The sequence below is a fragment of the Rhodnius prolixus genome, unplaced genomic scaffold (genome assembly GCF_049639745.1).
Source record: "Rhodnius prolixus isolate KJV_2025 unplaced genomic scaffold, Rpr scaffold_3, whole genome shotgun sequence".
Classification (NCBI taxonomy): domain Eukaryota; kingdom Metazoa; phylum Arthropoda; class Insecta; order Hemiptera; family Reduviidae; genus Rhodnius; species Rhodnius prolixus.
In genome coordinates, this window is record NW_027411603.1 from 33,998,207 (window position 1) to 34,017,711 (window position 19,505).

Here is a 19,505-nt window from a genome sequence, read left to right on the forward strand (position 1 = left end):
TTATGAACAGCCAAATTAGATTAGGCGAAATTTAAAATATAGAATACAATTTCAAAGTAGTGTAAAAATGAACGTTCTATCCGACAAAAACTCTCCATTCATTAAAAGTTCGACGGTTTCTTTAGAGCTTGCCGGTCTCACAGGACAAAACACTGTCTGTTAGTGAAAATCTAAGCGAAGACGGAAGATCCTGGGTAGTAACTTAGTTAGTGCACTAACCTCTGACCAAGTAAAGGAGTAAGCTCAGATTCTCCTGTTCAAATATCTCTTAATGGTGTCTCGGAAGAGATAGCAAGAGACTAAAATTAGGACTGGGATGCTGGCTACCTAACTTTAGGTCTGTGCGGGAGACCTTTAGGAATGTCATTGAACAATCGAGCTGGGCGAAGATATGCACTCGGTCTGTTAACTGTTCTAAAGAACGTCGTTTTCCCCTTCCATCTGCCACCATGGTGGAGATGGAGGGCTAGTTATTTAGATCATACAAGTTCATCCCAATAAGAGGTAATTGGTCGCTTAAATTGACCCAGAGTAGGCTGAGAACCAATGCCGACTTAATCTGGCTTTTTACCAGCCTCAAAAGCAGCACAGATAAACTCCAGAAGGTGTTTGCTGTTTGTGGATGCAACCACAGTCTAGACTATGACAGGAGGTGAATGCTAGTTCTCAGATTGCCCTAATTAATAGAAGAAGCTTCGGCACTGGTAAAAAAAAAAAAAGAGTCAAAGTTGACTGACTAAAGAACCGTCGTGTAGACTCTGTGTAAGGAAGAAATAGAATGACCACGTATTTGCCGATGACACAATCGCTGCGATGTGTGGTATGAGATCTCTGGCAAGCTGAGAAGACTAGAGAAGATCAAGCTGAGGCTTTAGGCGAGCATAGGTAGCATAAAACTATTGATGAGATAGTGATAAAGTATTAGTGTTATAAACTTAAAACATCAGCTTCAAAACCAGATTTTTCTTAAATGAGAGAAATAGAAACATCGCAATATTCCTTTACTACTCGTATTTTATTCTAAATTACTTTCAAATTCCTTGTCTAAATTGACCATTTTTTTTTCTTGTGTTTACAAAAATGTATTCAACTGAGTTGATAAATAAATCAGTAATATTAAATCAATAAATAAAACAGCCTTAAGGTAATGGAGATATAATCGAACAGAATTTATCAAATCTTCCAAAAATGGCTAACTAGATGGATAAATAAAGATTATAACCTTTAACAAAACGATGACGTCATTCTGGAAATATCTGGCGTAGAAGGACTTTAGCAGCCCACAGGCTTCACGAATCAACCAGCCCATGTGTCTTATCTTCCATTTTCTTTCGCACACCTTAGAGATAATGAGGCTCGTGAGAGAAAAAGAGATCAATTTGGTGGACAGTAAGTGGTACTATTTGTGAATGAAAAGGTAGAACAATGAACATGATTTTGTTCCAAGGTAGTGAAGTAAAGGTAAAGATAATTTCAAGGTAGATTTGAAAGAACCAAACATTCTTGTAAGTAATTTGAATTCTAATTCCAAGGAGATACTTGGCCCAGAGGCTTAACCATTTTAACTTACACTTCAGGCTGAACATTCAAATCCATTTAAATCTTCTCGAAACCTGGTTCCGAAAATGGAAAATAAAAATTAATGAGCAAAAATCAGTGCACATTACGTTTACATTACGAAAATCTACGAGTCCACCAGTTCTACTGAACGGTGTAACGATTCCTCCAGCTGACGTAGTACGATACTTAGGACTGTACATTGACAAGAGACTCACGTGGAACCCACATACTTGACTGAAACGACAAGACGTAAACAGACGCTACAAGCTACTTACTAGACTACTTGATCGCAGATCCAAACTCGACTTGAATCACAAACTGACTATTTATAAGACACTGTTAAGACCCATATGGACATACGGAGCAGAAGTGTGGGGCACAACCAAACCCTCTAACTCCAAATGCTTACAGGACACTATAGTCTAAAATCCTAAAAAAAAAAATCCTGAATGCTCCATACTACATTTCTAACCTTACCATTCACACTGACCTTCACATCCCTTTTGTAACTGATCTAATAAAATCTCGCTACCGCAACTTTCACAGCCTCCTAGCTCTCCATCTTAATCCTCTTGTACAACAACTCCCATCTCCTAACCTTCCAGACAATCCTCCTCGTCGTTTGAAGCGGAAGTAGCCTAGGGACCTACTGATGTGAGTGCAATCTACAATTTTCACAGACTAATCCAATGGTTTTAAAAGAAACACTTCAACTATCTAAATAGCTTAGAAAGAATACAAGTTGATCAGGTGTAAGAATGGCAATGACAACACCGACAAAGGCGTCGCAAATGCTTTAGATTGAGAAGTCATTTGTTGTGAATGAAAAGAGATGTGAAATGAAAAGAGACATGACGGTCTTGAGATGAATTGAAGAATAGTCTAAATTATTCAGAGGAGCTCAAATACTCGTAGAAGCTGGAAGGAATTAAAATTAACCAATTTATAGAAGACAATATCTTTTCTCGAAAACTGATTTTAAGGTAAATAATAAAATAAGGTTAGACGTTTAGAAGAGGGTTCTAAGAAGACGGTTTTAGAGTCTTTGGGAAGAACGAAGAAGATGGCTGTAACTCTGATGGTCTTCGTCAGTAGGATAAATGGATTGACTAGAAACTGGAGCTTGGTTACAGTGTTGGTAGACATCATTCTAATGTACCATTTTTGTATAGTTTTAAAGAAGGGTTACATTTTTTGCCAGCCAACAGATTTTGAAGACCAAAAAATCCAAAACTGTAATTACTGCTTTATTGCACAACAGGTAGCATTACTATCTCCTAACTTCAAGTAGACAGAAGGTAATTATGTAGACGAAGCTAATGAATTGTTTTAAATAAATTTGCATTTTGGTAGTCTTTAGTTTGAAAATAACAAGAAGATACCGTCATGGTTCGCAAATAGTAATAATTTAATTCAAAAAATCAAGAGGAAGCTCAATTAGTAATAGAAGAACGACCAAATTTACTCAGCAATTGAAACCTACCGCAATATTCAAACTCTCGCATAAATACTAATCACAAGTTACCGTAATCTATTAAAATTAATAAATAAATTAGTTTGTTCTAATAATTATCTTCTTATTTCTTTTCTTAAATTTCAGGAAGGATATTTTTTAATTACATAATATTTCTTCCTGTAAAAGAGAAGATTACAAACAAATAGTTTTTTTACAGTAATTTTTGTTACATCTCGGCCAACTAATAGCCTGTTGTTAGTTTGGGTGCGTACGTTTACAGCCAGCGCGTTAGCATGGAAGTTTAACGTGGCCAAACATGTTAATATGACGACGGCCTTGCCAGGAATGTACGAGCATCCTTGTGAATGTGCGTAATGATAGACCGCCCAGTTTCGACATTTTACTAAATTATTGCGACATCCACTAACATTAAGACACTAGATTTTTTATCTAGAAAAAATATTAGCGAGTTTTTTTAAAAGGAAAAACAAGGGATCAACGACTGATTTAGGGCAGTTTCTACAATATATTGTCAGATATTATCAGAGGACAGTAGTGTTTTGTAGAAAACAAATTAAAATTAAGAAAGGTTCAAAACAGATTCCTACTAGCAACAGAATTACATGAAAAGCAAAGAATTCAAAACCAAAAAATTAATTCAGAAATTGAAAGTACTTTAAAAATGATAACACTAATCCAAGTTTACTACGGTGAGCAGTGATTAAACATCAATAGACAAATTGGAAGGCGCCACGGTAGCCGAGCGGTTAGAGGCGAGACCCTGTTAAGCTAATATGTATTGTGGTACTGGGTTCGATTCCCGGTCTAGGCATTGGATTTTATTTAATGGCTAATAAAAGAAATTTACAGTAGAGTATGTTTACTAGTCGCCTCTATCCACGACATCTAATTTGGTAGTTGGAGGTAAAGCCCCGCCTGAAAAAATAAGCAGCTACTTTACTTTACTTTTTTAAGACAAATTGGATTTTCCGAGTAATCTTGAGGTTTTCTCCATCATGGGGGAAAGCCACAAAAGAAGGGGAACAAAGTTACTTACTATAAATAAGCAAACTTCGCCAGCAGAAGAGTAAAACTGTTTTACCAATAGTCATTAAATTAGTTACTTAAAAGTGTTCTTAAATTCTAATCTATCGTTCATAGCCACTAGACCAACAACCGCTCGAGTTCTGGTATTATTTATTTATTATAGTCATTAAATTAGTTACTTAAGTGTTCTTAAATTCTAATCTATCGTTCATAGCCACTATACCAACACCCGCTCGAGTTCTGGTATTATTTATTTATTATAGTCATTAAATTAGTTACTTAAAAGCGTTCTTAAATTCTAATCTATCGTTCATAGCCACTAGACCAACACCCGCTCGAGTTCTGGTATTATTTATTTATTATAGTCATTAAATTAGTTACTTAAAAGTGTTATTAAATTCTAATCTATCGTTCATAGCCACTAGACCAACAACCGCTCGAGTTCTGGTATTATTTATTTATTATAGTCATTAAATTAGTTACTTAAGTGTTCTTAAATTCTAATCTATCGTTCATAGCCACTATACCAACACCCGCTCGAGTTCTGGTATTATTTATTTATTATAGTCATTAAATTAGTTACTTAAAAGCGTTCTTAAATTCTAATCTATCGTTCATAGCCACTAGACCAACAACCGCTAGAGTTCTGGTATTATTTATTTATTATAGTCATTAAATTAGTTACTTAAGTGTTCTTAAATTCTAATCTATCGTTCATAGCCACTATACCAACACCCGCTCGAGTTCTGGTATTATTTATTTATTATAGTCATTAAATTAGTTACTTAAAAGCGTTCTTAAATTCTAATCTATCGTTCATAGCCACTAGACCAACACCCGCTCGAGTTCTGGTATTATTTATTTATTATAGTCATTAAATTAGTTACTTAAAAGTGTTCTTAAATTCTAATCTATCGTTCATAGCCACTAGACCAACAACCGCTCGAGTTCTGGTATTATTTATTTATTATAGTCATTAAATTAGTTACTTAAGTGATCTTAAATTCTAATCTATCGTTCATAGCCACTATACCAACACCCGCTCGAGTTCTGGTATTATTTATTTATTATAGTCATTAAATTAGTTACTTAAAAGCGTTCTTAAATTCTAATCTATCGTTCATAGCCACTAGACCAACAACCGCTAGAGTTCTGGTATTATTTATTTATTATAGTCATTAAATTAGTTACTTAAAAGTGTTCTTAAATTCTAATCTATCGTTCATAGCCACTAGACCAACAACCGCTCGAGTTCTGGTATTATTTATTTATTATAGTCATTAAATTATTTACTTAAAAGTGTTCTTAAATTCTAATCTGTAACTCCAAATTTTCTTTAAATTATAGGGCAAATCCTCGTTTACAACTGTAATTTTTTGCAAAAACCCTGATTTTATAGATTTGTAGTTGCTAAAAATTGGAAAAAACGGCATGAGGTGTCATTCGATTCAGGAATTTTATGTCATATAAATATTATATTGCTATCGAATTTGTCTTTTAATATTGGTTATTTGATTTAATTTTCATTACCAAGCAAAATTTAGTCCAAGTTTTGGCCTAACTGGTTGATTTAAATAAATAAATGAATCTTAATAAATATTAACATAACTTACTACATTCTTTAGGCTTTTTTACATTTTTTTTTTTTTGTAATCCGAATTTTAAACCATGTTTGATTATTATTAAGTTTACATTGATTACAAAACTGCATTTTAGACCGAAATGAAAATTGCCCAATTCTTCATTAAAATCTCCTTATTGCAATTTAGATTGTTAACGCATAGTTTTATTACACAATATATCAAAAAATAAATAAATTAATAATAATAATGAATAATGAAAAATTCTTTCCGTAAAGTAATACCTCTGGTTAAACGATTTTATTTAGGTTTTATTTATTTATTAAGGTTGGTGAGAGCGGTTAATTTATTTAAAGAATATAAAATTTTGAAATAAGGATTTTATAGTTTAGAATTTAGGAACACTTTTATGTAACTAATTTGATGACTATAATAAATAAATAAGACAAGAACTTAAGCGGTTGTTGGTTTAGTGGCTATGAACGTGGTTTTGTAAGTGGGAGATCCCCAGTTCGAATCCCGCGTATGGCTACTTTTTATAAGTAACAAAAAATTGTTTATAGTAAAGTATGAGCTTCCGCCCTGGTTCACGACACCTAATTGGTAGTTGGACGTTAAGCCTCGTCTGAAAAATTAGGCGATTACTATACTTTTTTATTATCAAAAGTTTAAAAATATTAAAGAGAAATACGTTCGCAAAAGAGACTGCAAATATGGTAAAATGTTTTGCGGCACAGCAAACTTATTATTTGACGCATTTAGTTATTTATTTACAAATTAATGCACACTATTTCTAACATTCTCTCATATATGCATTCAATATTCAAGTGAGATGGAGTAAGCGATATAAACAATCATCCCTGAAAACCTGAGTACCTAATTTAAACCTAAAATTTTGAAGTAAAGCTAGATGTCTTCTTTACTAGTTACTCGTAAATTTTTATTTTAATTGTTTTCTATTTGAGATTTTTCAATTTATTTCTAGTGGACGGCATACTAAGATCAGATTTACCGGCGACAAAGAGCGACAATACAAGGGTGAGAGGTAGATGAAAGAAATTAATCACACCTTAGGACTACCTATTGTAAGCGATGATGCAAAAGCGACTTACGCCACAGAATTCACAAACACATTCAGAATTACAATTAATGTTGCCCAAGCAGCTACAACACTATGGGAGTCCGCTCACGTATGGGGCCAAAACCTTGCTTTATCAACAATGCCTGTTAAACTACTAGGCTACTAATTGTTTTCAACTGTAATTCTTTCGAAAATTAGTTAGAAAAGAAAAATGTAAAAACCTCTTCTTTGATAACCTAACCTTATAATTACTTGTTAAAATTTACTTATTGTAATAACTGTAATTTGTTGAAATATTGCAAACTAGGGCGGCCCCAAGGCGTACGCCACCGCGACCCCTTTGGATCTATTGTGGCTCCCCTTACTCTAAAGCTCCAGACCTGTCTAGAGAGTGGCTCCTGGGTAAAGCTCTCAGGCCTTTGGTTTTTCCTTCCCGAGAAGTAACATCCTTAGCTATACAAGCCCTTCACACTGACACAACACAGCAGTGCCGTTTCCTCCTCTTCCTGACAGAACCTACAGAAGCTAAATCTTGCAAATAATAAATTGGTTTCATTTCTTCCATTACGAGTAAGCAATTTGGTTATCTTATTGATCATGCGCAATGATGATAGGTCATGAGGGTGTCAAAAATAGAGTTTTTCATTTCAAATTATTAGAATATTTGCATTTTATCTTTCAAATTTAAAGTATGTAGTATTTTACATAAGAAATTTAATAAATTCTGATTACTTTCATAGGTTTAATATATGAGCCGTTCATTGCAAAAATCGATTAACTCCACTTTTTGGAAAATATCTTAAATTTGCGTGTCAAAGCACTTGTTTCAATCAGAGCTTTTTATATTTATAATAAATTTCCCTAATAACACCATTTTACGACAAAACTTTTGTGGCTATTTAATAATAAATAATTTATTTCAGAAGCAGTTTTGATTACTTCAGTGCTCGTAATGTAAATCTTTGCAATAATTCAACTCAAATTCAGTAGCAGGCGCTGAATGATAACGGTAAATTTATTTGAATTTATATTGTGAACAGAATTTTAAAAAACAATGTACATTATTTCATCGCATTTCTCCACTTCTTTGTTTTATGCAGTTTTATGCAGTTGTGAACGGCTCATGTATTGATGACACACTCACTTAGAATTTTTTTTTTTTTTGCAATATCTAATAAATAAGACACGTTTCTCGTAATATTCAAAGGAACTAATATACGAGGGTCGTTTGAAAAGTCGGTGCAAAAATAAAAACTACTTAATTTTTGGGGGTAAACCTTTTTTATTTTTCAACATAGTCTCCTTTTAGGCTTATACACTTCGTCCAACGCTGCTCTAGTTTGTTGATCCCTTCCGAATAATAGGATTTGTCCAAGTCTGAAAAATAGCCATTCGTTTCTGCAATCACCTCCTCGTTTGAATAAATTTTTTTTCCCGCCAGCTATTTCTTCATATTGGGGAACAAATAGTAGTCCGAGGAAGCCAAGTCTGGAGAATAGGGGGGATGTGAAACGAGTTGGAACCCTATTTCCATTAATTTTGCGACCACAACTGCTGAGGTGTGAGCTGGTGCGTTGTCGTGATGGAAAAGGACTTTTTTGTGGACCAATCGTGGGCGTTTTTCTTGCAGCTCGGTTTTCAAACGGTCCAATAACGATGAATAATATGCACCTGTAATAGTTTTACCCTTTTCCAGATAGTCGATGAGGATTATTCCTTGCGAATCCCAAAAGACAGTCGCCATAATCTTTCCGGCCGAAGGAACGGTCTTCGCCTTTTTTGGCACAGATTCCCCCTTGGTAACCCATTGTTTAGATTTCTTTGGTCTTAGAAGTGTAGTGATGTATCCATGTTTCATCCACAGTGACGAAACAACGCTTAAAGTCCTGCGGATTTTTCTGGAACAGCTGCAAACCGTCCTTGCAACACTTCACACGATTTCGTTTTTGGTCAAGCGTGAGCAATCGCGGCACCCATCTTGCGGATAGCTTTGTCATGTCCAAATGTTGATGCAAAATATTATGTACCCGTCATCCATCACCATATCATGGATTTTATCAATGATTTCTGGAGTAGTAACCTCAACAGGGCGTCCAGAACGTTCAGCGTCACTTGTGCCCATATGGCCACTCCGAAAATTTTGAAACCACTTATAAACTGTTCTAATCGAAGGTGCAGAGTCACCATAATGTTTATCAAGCTTCTCTTTAGTCTCCTCAGGCGTTTTGCCTTTCATAAAGTAGTGTTTAATCAACACACGAAATTCTTTTTCGTCCATTTTTTGAAAATCACTCGACTTCCTCGATTCAAACGAATGCCAAACACAAAGAAATAGACCGATCTGGCTGAAACTTGGTGTGTGTTCTTCCAAGAGATGCTACTAACTAAACATAACCTCGATACGCGCCAGTAGTGCTAGCTCTCTGACTGCACGGACTTTTCAAACGACCCTCGTATCTTCAAATTTCATAAATTATATTATGTTTTATAATCTTTTCTAATTTATTGATGCTGGTCGCTTTAAAAATTTAATTTACATGAATCAATACAGGAAATTATGACGGGGAATTTAATTGAGCTAAGATTAATAGCAACTGTTCAGTTATCTTCTACCGATATACTCTGTAACAGAGTCTTTGTAGGTATTGAAAATGGAGGTTACATTCTCAGTGCAGGTTAAAAATCACTGATTTTATTAATCGCATTTTCAGTTTTTAAATCCCTGGCAGGTTTCGAACCTTCGAAATTGTTGCAAAGAATTGGACTGTAAATAGGTTTTCGTTTCACATTACACTGACTCCACACTGCTCTACATCAAATTGATTTAAATAAACAACCACTTATGATGGATTTAAGTTCAAAACCGGTCAGGGATACAAAAAATCATGTTTATTCCAATTGGATTAAAATATTTCTAGATTGCTGATAATTAGAATGTAAACTAATTCTATTAAAATTGTTGCCTCTCTAATTCTCTTAAAGGACTATGGAGAACACAATTTTTAGAAAACATAAAAGAAATATGTTACACGACAGAAAACAAACAGAAAAAAACAACATTAAAATCTTCCACGACAGACAGAAATGTTTGGCCAGATACATTGTATCCTTGGCCGAGTTACCAGGATACACACTCGAAACGCAGCCAACCTCTACAAAACTAGACTTATTTATAATTGAAACAAGTCAACAACTCTAAGAATATTTGCAAAAGAAATGGAGAATATAATGCAGTAAAATTACTGCAAGTGCCTTTCGGGCTTATAATTCAGTAACTTCCGCTGTCGGCTTATCAGTCGCACAGGTGATACCTAATGAACTACTCGTAGATCATTTCTTTCTATTGATCAATGATAAGCACTCTGTAATTACTAAACTAAAACTATGAGGTGTCAACACTCATTCCACAGTCTCCTTAATATTCTATCTCAAAATTTTCTTGAGATTTTGTATATTTGAATAAGAATTTAATTCTTAACATTGTACATATTGTAAAACTGAACAATCTAATACTGAAATAGAACTTTAAAGATAAAGCCTATCCCAAACTTCTCCCCTGAAAACTGGCCGAAAAACCTATTTTCCTAGAAAAAAGGATTAAAGTAAAAGCTTTAGATCTGTGAAAATTATTATAAATACCCGAAGATTAAAGATAATCATAAAACTCCTTTTTCGAAAATAAAATCTCAAAAAAAGTGTTAAATTCTGATTGAAGAATTTACTTTTAATTCCGAATTTTCGCAACACATTTAACCCTTAAAAAAAAAACGTAAAATACTATTCTTCAAAATTGGCCCTTCCGCTAAGCCGATACTCTTATCCATCCTGATAAAACCCAAAATGTCTTCTATCCTAGACAATTTCCTACCACTAAAATTGTCCAGGGCCCTTCGTAGTCATTTCTCAAGCATTTGATCGGGTAGGGCATCCGGGTCTTTTGTGGAAGCTTACGGGCATCCTTCCTTCAACTTATTACCTCATCCTAAAATCATACCTTGCTGATCACTACTTCCTGGTTGCCGAAGGCATTTCCTTTTCTCCCATATATCCTATTCTTGCCGGAGTCCCACAAGGGAGTATTCTTGCATCCCTCCTCTATACAATTTACACAGCTAACCTTCTCACTTCTTCCACTGCATCCATTTACTTTCGCTGACGATACGGCCATTTCATCGCCTGACAATGATCCCGTCTTGGCCACTCGCCATCTTCAATCCAACCTTAATATCCTAGAACTCTGGCTACGTAAGTGGAGAATTAAGGTTAATCAACAGAAATCCAAAAACATAGTTCTCACAAGGAACCGAAAAACCTTCCCTTCCATAGATTTCAACCCTAACGCCCATCGTACCGTTACAAAAGTTCGATACCTTGGACTTTACCTCGACAAACGACTAACCTGGAATCCTCTCATTCTTGACTAAAACGAATTGAGTTCAATAAAAGATATAAACTGTTGAAAAAATTACTAGACAAACGTTAGAAAACTGACGTTTCGTAACAAAAGACAACTATACTACTCATTACTAGCCCCTATGTGGACATATGGAATATAACGGGGAAGCCAAACATTCGAACCTTTATCGCATCCAATCCCTTCAATCCAAAATCCTACGCACTTTAGGCAATGCTCCTTTACACGTCTTTAACCACACTAACTTAAAATTCCCTTCGTCTCAGTACTCGCCAAATCCCGTTACATAAAATTCCATTCCCAACTATCCACTCACACGAATCCTTTAGTACAAGCCCTCTTAACCTCCACCCTCCCTAACTAATCCTCTACGACGTTTGAAGCGTCGGTGGCCTCGCTACCAAGTGCGCAAGTAGCGTCGACTATCTAGAGTGATAGTCGTGAATCTCCTGCTATAATTGCATATTACGACTGCTATCGCTGGATGGCCGCCGTTCACGTCAGTCACACCAGTGTTTTCTGGTTGGCCTAGCCTATCAGCACACTCTATTATCGACTTTCTGTTTACTAACTGCATTGATTTCTGTGCAGAAGATCTAAATAAAGGTTGACAAAAATTCTTCCCGAGAGCGTCAGCGCTGGCTGATTCCTCTTTTCCTGTGTCCCTACGGTAATTGTAGTTTACTCTCTGTCCACACTTTGCCTGATGTTTTACATAGTTAGCAATAAATTAATAAAAACAAAAATTAATTAGTAATAAATCAAAAGACTTCAGGGAATAATTACTAATAATAATTAAGAGATATACTAGAATTATTATGATAATAACCCCATGAAAGGTGGACTGCAACTATTTATATATAAAAGCAGATAAAAATAAACGCTGTAAAATAATTGAGAGCTGTATAATATGCATACATTAAAAAACTTAATCTGACGAGTGTAGAAGGGAAGTTAAAAGATGAAATCAAGGAGGTTATGAATGTGCTGCAATCGACAAGGCCGCAGTACCATAGGCGCCACTTTATCTTAATAACAGCCCACCTTGGCTAATTTCTCACCAATTCTCTCTAGATTAATAATATCTACAGGTAGCTCGCCCTGCTCTAATTTACATATGTTATATTTAAATACAATAAACTGTATTTAAGCAGTGGAAACTTACTTTCAAAATCCACCATTTGTCCATTTTCAATTGGTAACAAAGATTAAAAAGAAAAGGCAGCTTACCTGTAACAGAAACAATAATTACTATTAACAGTTTGATTTAAAATAAAATACTGAACAATGCATTTCCCAAAACAGCATATTTTGGCATTTTTAAATCAGTACGTCGGAGGTACACAACACTAAGTCAATAATTTTCAAAATTTGCTTTTTTTAATGTTTCTAATACAATATTTCCTTGTTTTTATTACCCAACCATCACTTATGGTGCATCCATGTTACTTATTATCGATCAAAGATTTAAGCAAAATAACTACCGTGGGCTTATAAGTAAGAAAAAACCGCGAAAAAACTCTTTCATTTGCTCTCTTTTAAAAAATTTAAAATTGGACATAGTGTTGTGTACCTCCGAGGTACTGAATTATATCTTGACACCAACTAATTTATACAAAGTAAAGTATTGCCTATTTTTTTCAGGCGTCCAACTACCAAATTTGATATTGTAAACGGAGGTGACTAGCAAATACACTTTAGGTGAGAGGGGGCACATTTTAACAGGGGGGGGCACCTTCGAACAGTTTTAATTTCTCGCCAAATATTTAAAACATTTATGATTGGTAATTTTCTCCATATTTGGTGGTAGACCTGTTGTATAATTGATAGAGTTTCCCTTCGTTTTCATTGTTCGGTAAAGTCAGCCTTGAGGAATGTTATATTTTGTAAGGTGGAAGTAAAATTTTTGTTGCAGCTTTGGGAAGTGTATTGTGAAGATTGTAGTGGACAAGGTCCAAGTATTGTTAGTCCATATTAACCATTTGGAATTCGTATTTTTAATCACATTATTCACAAAAGTCTATTTGCTTGCAAAAAGTGTTGGATTTTCTTTTATGGAAGGAGTTGGGGCACATTTCAACATCACAGTTAAAATGTGCCCTACCGATCTGCAAGTTTGTGACTTTTTTTTTTGTTTAATCGCAGAGAAGGGGAAAGTGGTCCGAACCTACATTAAGAAGCGCAACAAACCGAATATTTTGTTCAAACTTCCTAAACCCATCACTTCGGGTACTGAGTTATTCTTGATTTTTGAACTAGATTTCAGTGGTTTAAAAGAGAAAGTAATGTAGTATTGAGAGAAATAACTGATAGATCGTAGATTCAGAGTAAATTAATATAATTTCTTTCTATTTTATATTGTGTTCAAAGGTACCCCACCAGTGGGGCAGATATTAACATTTGACACAAAAATTTTAAATTAAAAAAATATAGATATGTATGTAAAGTACCAACTGTTTATTGATATAGATCTGTTAAGGAGACTTGAAAGTTGTAGAAAACAAAATAAAAAGGTTCAATTATACGATCCTGTGCACTCTGTAACAGAAAATGCACTACTATAAAGCTCTCATATTTAACCATCTAATAAAATCCAAGGCCTCTACAGACTGGGAATCGAACCCAGTACCACCACATTTACATATTAGCTTTGTGGGAATCGCCTCTTAACCCGCTCGGCTATCGTGTCGCATTCTTGTCCTTAACAAGAATTGACCTTCTAAATGATGATATTATTTGAGCAACTTAAGCCCAGCGAAGTTGTCACCTCGAAAATAAAAATACGACCACTTGACATCAAAACATTATTATCAGTGCCCATGCAAAGCGCACCTTCTTATGGTTATTGTACAGTTTATATGTGAAATTAATTATTCAATTATACGTATTATTAATATATATATATATATATTACTTTTTTTTTTTGCTCATCTATACAAAAAATAGTTATTTATTTAACAAGTGTGGAAAGTAGTACTTTTCCTCACGCGAGGCAGGGTTTGCACGTACGAGCGAGCGAAGCGATGCGAGTGCAAGTGCAAATTGCCGAGTGTGAGGAAAATACTTTACACTAGAGTTAAATATTATATTTTTTCTGCAACCATTTATTAACTAATAAAATTAAAAATTTCATTTTTACAGTCTACAAAAAGTAATTTATTTATTATAAACATTTATTGTTATATTACAATTATTTACATTACTTACGTATTTACATTACTTATTACATTTTCTGCTGTTTCTTTTATTGATGGAGGAGTGTTTTCTAAACAGGAATCACTAGAATCCATTTTAAATTTCTATAAGGTGACACTATAACCTTTTTAACTGTTATAATTAAAAATATCTAATTATTTATTAAAGTATTATTTTTATTTCTATATTCCTTTCAATTTTTATTTTATTTTTTAATATTCGTTTTTTAATTATTTAAATAAAATAAATTTAAATAAGCTTATTAGAGTTTTACAGAAAATATTTATGTTAATAACAAAACTTCTTATATCAAGGAAGCACAATAAAGTTTTTCCACTCACTAGTGCGGAAAGTGACACTAATGGGAATTTCCCCCCACTAGTGTGGGAAGTTGGGCATTACACAGCTGATTTTAATTGAGTAATGAGAACTTCCCTACATGGTTGCAGAAAAACAAATTATTGGAGCAGATGTTTTTTTTTAGACAAAATTAATATCGATGAACTAATATCGAATTAATTATGAAATACAATAGGTTTGGTGAGGGAAGGGATTAGCTATGCGGTCAGCGTACTGGACTACCTCGTGGAGGTCCCGGGTTCGAATCCAGCTGCTGACCCTTAGATTTTCTCTTCCTAGGAGCTTCTTACATCTTACTGTTTGGTGATACGACAGTGTTGTCTGTAACGAGAGAACACTATCCGGAGGCCGGCAGTGAACTGAAATAAGCTCCGGGCGCCAATAACCTTATATTTGCTTTTTATTTGGTTGAATTTAATAATTTCTATAATCTCGTGGGAACAGGAAATATTTTAACATTTAGCCAACATTATAAATTACAGAAACAAATATTTAAGGAGAAGTTAATTAAGTAGAAATAATCTCAATTATTTAACATTAGGTGGCATCGGTATTCTTTTCAAGGTTTGTTCAAAAAGGATTCGATGTTTTTCATGGTGATGCGTACCGTTAAGAAAATTATTTTCAATCGATCCTCCCTCGATATCGATTCATTAATAATAATAATCTGTAAATTTTCTCCTTCATACTGTGGAGAGTACGTATCCAAGCGTCTTAGATAGAATTCAAGCACAGATGCCTAAACAGTAGCCACAAAAATCTGGCCCTCTTTATATGTATGAAACCTGAGACTTGAGGCTAAGTAATTCATCCCAAAAAGGAAAACTTAAGACATCAGATATTTATTTCCACCCAAGCTACCTTGACCTTCTCGAGTAGGAGGATCATAATACAAAAAAATTTTAAAAAAAAATGCCTACTTGGCGTTGTCGGAACTCTTGAAAACAAAATCAAAGAACAGTTGAAACTTGCCAGAGCGGTCTGCGACAGTAGACTTTAGGACAATGCTCCCTACTAAATAGCACCGGTTTTAGACTAACGTTTGGTAAGAAAACTAAAAGCGACATTGGATCCACGAGGTAACCAACTTCTTTATCATATGAAATACAATAGGTTTGGTAGGGAAGGGATTAGCTATGCGGTCAGCGTACTGGATTCCCACGTGGTGGTCCCGGGTTCGAATCCAGCTGCTGACACTTAGATTTTCTCTTCCTAGGAGCTTCTTACATCTTACTGTTCGGTGATACGACAGTGTTGTCTGTAACGAGAGAACACTATCCGGAGGCCGGCAGTGCACTGAAAAAAGCTCCGGGCGCCAATAACCTTAGATGTTGACGCGCCTTAAATCATCTTTAAAAAAATAATAAAATAGGTTTGGTGTATTACAAAAATTTTGTTTAACTTTGGGGTAACTCACTCTGGGCAACAAAAGACTTATATATGTAAGTATATTAAAACCAGTCTGGGCTTATGGCATCGAACTGTGGGGGGTTCAACCAAACGCTCAAATCTGCAAAGGATCCAGTCCTTGCTATCTAAAATTCTTTGTTCTACACCAATCAAACCATTCACACAGACTTGAACATTCCTTTCGTCACACAAGTTGCAAAAACACGTTACAAAAAATTTCATCTTAACCTTCAAACACATCACAATCCACTTGTACAACATCTATCTTCCAGAACATTTCCAGACAACACTTCCAGACGTCTTAAATGACAGTGGCCTCGCGATCTCCTCTCTGATTAAGAGGGTCAGTAGAATGTAGAATGTTACTGGAGTGTTACCGCTGGGTAACTTTTCCACTCTGATATGTGTGATAGGTTGCTTATTGTTATCATTGTTGCTTATAACGCAAAACGAGTTGATTGTAACTAAATAAATGATTAAAAAAAAAAAATGTTTAATTAAAGATAGTTTTAACTAATTATCGGTCGGGCTTTCCATATGCCAAACCTTCATACCACCAATAAATACCGTAGAATACTTAAAAAGGAACTATCAGTTATTTCTTTTATACATAAACTTATTCACTCTTCGTCGCATTACTCTTCCTCCAGTCTTCTATAACCTAACACTACTACCAGTAGTGAACGTTGCCCGCTACCTTGGGCTTTACTTAGACCGAACACTTTCTTGGAACCCCCACACTAGACTTAAAAGAACAGAACTAAAAAGACGCAATCGACTACTTAAAAGACTTTGAGACGATAGATCAAAACTTTCTCTGGACAACAAAAGACTAATTTATACTTCTATTTTGAAACCCATCTAGGCGTATGGAATAGAGCTGTGGGGTTCAACCAAACGCTCCAATCACCAAAGAATTCAAATCTCTTCAATCTAAAATACTTCGAACGCTCCATTTTATGTCTCCAACCTGACTATACACACTGACTTTAACATTCCTTTTGTCGCACAAGTCGCTGAAAACACCATACGGAAAAATCCACTTCGGCCTCTCAATCTCAAATCTTTCTTCAAGAACTATTCCTGATTGTAGCACAAATAAACGCAAAAAAAACCTTGTTTATTCTAGTTTTTAGCATAATCAAAAAATAATAATAATTAGCAATATGCAAACTACTAGAGTGCACTTACAGAGTGCATCAGTGAACAATTAATGACAAAATAAACTAGTATGAACACCCACACGATTTTCTCTTACATAAGTTTATGTTTAAGTAATTTAAAACTTACATTAGGTAAAAAAAGAAACGTAGTTGACTTCAATTTTATAAAATAACAGATTCACAAAACTAATTCTTAAGATCTGTAATTGATTCCCCTAAATATACATTAATGAGCGCTCCAAAACATAATAGTTCTGGCTTACATAAAAGATTTTAGAAAATATGCTACATTGAAGTTTCTTTGAGGAAAAAATAGAACTGTGTGAAAACACGATTATAATACTAACTGACTTCATAAATAATGGTTGTGGGAATACTAGAAAGGAAGAAATACAGTCTAATTGCATATTTTATATTTTATTTGAAGACTGCGAATACAACATGGAGACGGAGGTTCCTTGAGTAACCAAAGAATCACAAGGGAGTGAATGTCCTGAGGAAAGTGAACCACAGATATATAAGGGAGTCGCTGTGCAGCCAGCCATCCTTAAGTAGTGTATCTCCCCTCCATTCAACAAATATATAGTCAACTTTAAACTTTCCAAGGTCCTCAGCTGCTCCACTACATTGACCACCATTCAGAGTAAGAGGGGGCGCCTGCAAAGATCCACCTTATGCAACCCACAAATACCCCATAATACCAGTCCAAAGCCTTGACCCAGCTATTCTATTTTATTATTTAAACACAAAACTTCTATAATTTATAGTAACGTAATTATTTTGTGTTATTTAAGAAAAAATAGAATACTGCAACAATGTTATCAGGATCTATCTATTTTTTATTATTGCATGCAATTTCCTTCCTTAAACCGCCGTATAGGAGGCAATTTGGGGACATGAATACCAAAAACTGAGAACTAATGGCGACTTATGGAAAGATATTAGTTTACACACAAGACATTAGTCTAGCAAACTTACTTTACTGTAAATTTCTTTTATTAATCGTTAAATAAAATCCAAGGCCTGAGACCGGGAATCGAACCCATTACCACAATACATATTAGCTTCGCAGGTCTCGCCTCTAACCGCTCGGCTACCGTGGCGCCTAATAAGTGGATAGTTTTGCTTCTTTAAAGCTTTTATCACAACTACTTTTTTGTTTTTTAAGCTCAAACACACCACAAAATAAAATACAACCAGGTGCCTCATTAGGCCAAACAATAAGCAAGAACTTTAGCAGATAAAAAAGGTAGGTGAATTCTGAATTGAGCCGTTTATATTATAAACTCCACTTTTTTAAATATCTTATAGTTTAGTGACAAAGCACTCGGTTCAAACACAGCTTTGCGAATAATGAAGATTAACACCATTAAAAGAAAAAAATTTGATGACCATTGAATAATAAGTAATTTATTTCAGAAGCCACTTTGATTAACTCTGTGCTCTAATGTAAATTGTTGCAATAATTCAAACTCAAATTCAGTAGCAGGCGCTGAATGCTAACGGTAAATTTATTTGAATTTATATTATAAACAGGAATTATAAAAAACAATGTACATTATTTCATCGCATTTCTCCATTTTTTTTGCCTTATGGAATTATTCGATCTGTGCAGTGAACGGCTCAGACTTAAGGCGCTCGAGAACACAATGCAGGAATGAACGAGTTTTGTGGGTTAACTTGACCATATGCGCAAATAGAGGAAGAGTTCTAGGGCTCTGATTTTGACCAAATATGGCGCACATTCCCTAGGCAAAAATTTTAAAAATACTATAGAAAAAAAAAAAAACAGGCATAACGGGAAAGGCGATGGCAAAAGACAGAAAATATTTTGTGAGTTCTAAGCACGACAGTCCTGGTTTTTAAGCAATTTGTGATTATGCACTATTAGAAGAGCTCCTGATAGTAAATTGGATCAAGTTGAGCAGATTGAGATGGGCTGGCCATATAGCGAGAATGGATGCTGACGAAATTCCCTCCAAACTGCTACGCGAGACACCAGACAGGAAACGAAGAATTGAAAGGCCCAATTTATGATGGCAGGACGGTGTAGCTGAAGATGCTAAGAGCATCCTTCGAGTTCGTAACTGGATGGCCTAAAAATAGGGACGACTGGCGGAAACATATTGAGGAGGCCAAGACCCCACATCTGTGGGTTGTAGCGCCATGAAAGAACAAGAAGATGATTCTACGTCGCATCATAAATTTATTAAAAGGTATTAAAGGTTATATAGACAAA

At 34.8% G+C, this 19,505-nt stretch overlaps 1 protein-coding gene and 1 long non-coding RNA gene across 4 annotated transcripts in view; both read right to left on the reverse strand.

Annotated features, from left to right (window-relative positions):
- nudC (nuclear distribution C, dynein complex regulator) overlaps positions 1-19,505 on the reverse strand; it is a 273,572-nt gene that overhangs the window by 136,757 nt on the left and 117,310 nt on the right. The window lies entirely within an intron of this gene.
- Positions 8,531-19,505, reverse strand: part of LOC141453311 (uncharacterized) — a 118,752-nt gene continuing 107,777 nt past the window's right edge. The window contains exon 2 of the long non-coding RNA XR_012457941.1: positions 8,531-12,368. This is a non-coding gene — a long non-coding RNA (uncharacterized lncRNA). The remainder of the gene's footprint in view (positions 12,369-19,505) is intronic.